The sequence below is a fragment of the Meleagris gallopavo genome, chromosome 1 (assembly GCF_000146605.3).
Source record: "Meleagris gallopavo isolate NT-WF06-2002-E0010 breed Aviagen turkey brand Nicholas breeding stock chromosome 1, Turkey_5.1, whole genome shotgun sequence".
Classification (NCBI taxonomy): domain Eukaryota; kingdom Metazoa; phylum Chordata; class Aves; order Galliformes; family Phasianidae; genus Meleagris; species Meleagris gallopavo.
In genome coordinates, this window is record NC_015011.2 from 78,001,752 (window position 1) to 78,005,918 (window position 4,167).

Here is a 4,167-nt window from a genome sequence, read left to right on the forward strand (position 1 = left end):
TTTCTGGGGCTTATGTGCCCTGATGTATGCCTTTGTGGTGGGTGAAATAGTCTGGAATGGTTTAGGTTTGTTTAAATTAATGCGGTTTGTTTAATTTTCATCTGAGAAATACCAAGCACAGTAAATGTGATGTTCCTACTTCTGCTGGGATACGTGTGAAGGCATTTCAGTGTGTGGGTGCCACCACAGGAGAAAGAAGGGGCAATGAGAGTTGGAGAACCCCGTGAAGGCAGGAAGCAGCTTGTGCTGAAAGGATGGCACCAGATGTGTCCCCAGCCCAGCTCTGAATGATATGTTAGCATGTCTCTCTCAATTACCCTTTCTGCGGGTGAATCCCCTCACCATCACTGCTTTTTCTTCCCTGCTTTTCTCCAGATTTGCTGAACGTTATGGCTCTGGAACAAATCACTGAACCCAGTAATCACAGAATCATAGAATATCCCCAGTTGGAAGGGACCCACAGGGATCATCAAACTCCTGATCCCACACAGCACCACCCATAATCCAATCCCTACGTCTGAGAGCGGTGTCCAAACATTCCTTGAACTCTGGCACTCGGGGCTGTGCCCACCGCCCTGTGGTGCAGACCCTATCCCTAACCCCCAGCTGCCCCTCCCCTGACACAGCTCCATGCCGTTCCCTCGGGCCCTGTCGCTGTCACACAGAGCAGAGCTCAGCGCTGCCCCTCCGCTCCCTGTGAGGAGCTGCAGCCGCCATCAGGCCTCCCCTCAGCTCCTCTGCTCTGGGCTGAGCACACACGGGACCTCAGCCGCTCCTCACACACTTTACCCTCCAGAACTTTCCTCAGCTTCATAGCCCTCCTTCGGATGCTCTCTCACAGTTTTATGTCCTTCTTACATTGTGCCATCCAAGCTGCACCCAGTGCAGGAAGTGAGGCCACACAGCACAGAGCAGAGCAGGATAATCCCTTTCCTACACCAGCCAGCAGTGTTAATAATCTTGAGGGGAACAGTATTCCCCCAGCTCCACCTTGTTCCTGAAATGGAAACACTCCAGAGTGTGATCCCAATCCCCAAGGCCAATGTACTCTTGAGGTCCTGGTGGACCCTTCCCCATCTGAGAGAGCAGCCAATTGTGGAGACAGTACTGAAGGGGCTGGACTTGGCTGGTGCCCTGGTGGGATGCAGGGAGATGGAGGCTCTGCCTGCTATGGGATCTCCTGAAGGGAGTGTGGGGTGTGGGGAAGGAGAGTGGTACCAACAAGATGGAGAGGGTGTATGTGAGCAATGCCTAATGCTTTTGGTGGGTCCCAGCTCCAGCCTTCTCCCATATCCAGCAAAGAACACATGCTGAATCCAGGTGGGAAGAGCCAAAACTCTGTGTGATGGACCAGGCTGCCTGTGTGTGAGAGGAGAGAACAGAGAGAGATGATGGGCTACCTTTTGTTGCCCTTAATGTTATGGGGATTATCACATTGGGCATTGCGCACTGCATGCCTTCCTGCTGCTTTAGTATTTGGTATTTAGTACTTAGTATTTCATTCCTCCACAGTTCCTTGTGCACAGCCTTTGCAGGAGCCCGACTCCTTGTTAGCTGATTCAAAGCACCTTAATTAGGACCTTGCCCAGAACCGAAGGTTTCTGAGCAATTGTAGGAACAGGGGTGCACATGCTGCCATGGTGGAAAGGCAGACTGAGAGCTCTGGCAGCTCACATCCTTGATGTGTATTTTGTTGCCAGTGTCTACAGAAGAGAGCTCAGTGAGAGCCATCTCACATTTGGGGCCTGTAGCATCAATGTCCCCTCACGAGCAGTGATGTCCTCTGAATGTTTCTAGCTTCCTGAGCTATGTCCCCAAGTCATGAGCCATGTTTCCATCTGCTGTCTCCAAACAATACAAGGCTCATAGGAGGAAATAGCGAGACTGTATAAGCCAGCCTGCTTGTGCCCTGCTATGGACAGTGCAACAGGAAATCTTCCACAGTGATCCATGAAGGACCTTTCCCTCATCTGCAGAGAGAAAAAGAAGTGCTGCTAACCATGGGACATTCTTGTGGCAATGTGAGGAGCAACAGCTGATGACCCTATTTCTCTATATAGAGTGAGCTTGAGGTTCTGAGAAGGTGAGAGAGCACCGACATCCATAGGGGCGCTTCCACAGGTCTGAAAGAAGCTGTGGAAGAGTTGTCCAACAGCCATAAGGGCTTCAGTGAAGCTCTCTCCTGAACGCTCTTGCTTTCCTGAGCCCAGACACCAGATCAGTCTCTTACCTTACCCCATTCTTCACATGCCTCCTCCTTGGCCTCTACCTCTATGTACTCCTCCAACTGTAGCTGCTGATCTTATCCTTAAAGCCAAGGACAGATAAGCTGTAGATGTCCATCTGTGAGGCATTGAACCCATGGTGCAAGCGGCACCCTGACCACAGCCTTGTGCTTCAGAAAGTGATCCCATTCTCAAGGGACAGAAAAAAACACCATACAAAAATCAGTGGTCCTGAGACAGTAGGAGAAATGTGGCAGCTTCAGCAGTTGATGTTAAACAAATTTCTGCTGCATTATAAGACCATTTCCACTGTGGAAATGATCCTCTCCATGCACATGCTGCAGCAAGTACATGGAATACGCTCACACAGCTTGAAGCACTGAGTTTTCTTCATGTGTTAGAAGTTATGGATTGAAGCTGTTGGGGCACACTCACCTCCAGGCACGCCCTCTCCCAGCGAGGTCTCCTGTTTTCATGTCCACACCACTAGCTCTCTCCACTATGTGGGTGCCTGAAGCTGAGTTGAGCTGGTTTTCTTCTAGCTCAGGCACCTGCAGCTTTATGCTTTTCGCTGTCAGAGCGCAACCATTTACGTAAGGATTTGTTTTTCTCTTTTTTTGTCCTAGAGCTTCTTGCAGACAGGATGGGAGCAAGGGACTTTGTTCTGCCAGGCAGCTATATAAAGCGCTCAGTGATTCAGCATTTACTGCGCCTTACACAGATTCCTCTGTTATCATATCAACAGGAATGTGGGACTAGGAGGGCTCTCCAAGTCACTGTCATGTTCCCTTGCTGTGACAAGCACTGAGTCATGAAGTCCCTCTTTTTAATTTATCACAGTCCATCTCAGAAGTCGCTAAGAGTTTTCTTGGCAGGTTGTTCCATAGCCTCACTCTGACACTGAGGAAACTTGTTCTGATTTCCAGCCCACATTTTTTTTTTATGCCTATTTTTATCTATTTGTTTTCATGCCAGTGCTGCCTTCTTGTTAATAGCTTTTCTTCCTTCTTTAACCTACTGTCTTATATGCTGATAGAGAGTCGAGCTTTGCTTCCCAGAATCACTTGTCTACTCAGACAATAGATCTTCTATTTCTAGTTCCTTCCGGCAGCCCATGGCTTCTGCTCTTCCTCTAAAGAGCTTGTCAAGTACAAGAATGGGACCACACTCACCCTTCAGAAAGCAGACAAGAAGAAATACTCATCAGTAGTTAGGGCACCAGAAAGGCATGCCAGAAGCAGGCAGCTTTCCTGGGGGTCAGCAGAAACATTTTCTCTGAAGTCTTGTTATGGACCAGGGGGTCCTGGTACCCATCAAGTTACCAACAGCATTGTACTTGCAGAGGGAGGCCTGTTTATCCCTCATATGCTGATGTTTCCTTCTGGCATACCTCCTGCAAGTACCAGGAGGTGCACCTGTACCTGGTCCTGAAGAGCCTTTGCTTGTTGGAGCTTCCCATAGCTCAGGACACCCATAGGGACCCAAATTTCTTAGGAAGTCCTTGGTACCTCTCAAGGAGCCACTGGCAGAGAAAACAAAGGCATACCCTATGCAGTGTCCTGATGACATGATACTGATGACACAAGAATGTTCAGTTTGCCCAAAAAAGTTGTCCAGATGCCCAGAGATGCTATGGATGCCCCATGCCTGGAGGCATTCAAGGTCTGGTTGGATGGGGCCTAAGGAAGCCTGACCTAGAGAGTGGCAGTCCTGCTCTCAATGGTGGGTTGGAACTGCATGGGCTTCAAAGTCCCTTCCAATGCAAGCCATGATTCTATGAATGGCATTCCCTTTTTATTGGACACAGTGAATGCAACCAGCAAGACACCCTTCCAGAGATGTGTGCTGCTTTCCAGGCAGTTTCACCTTGTATCTAGCTCAAATTATCAGGGCAATATTTCAAACCAAAGAGCACAGCAGGAATATCATTAGCTGATGCAAT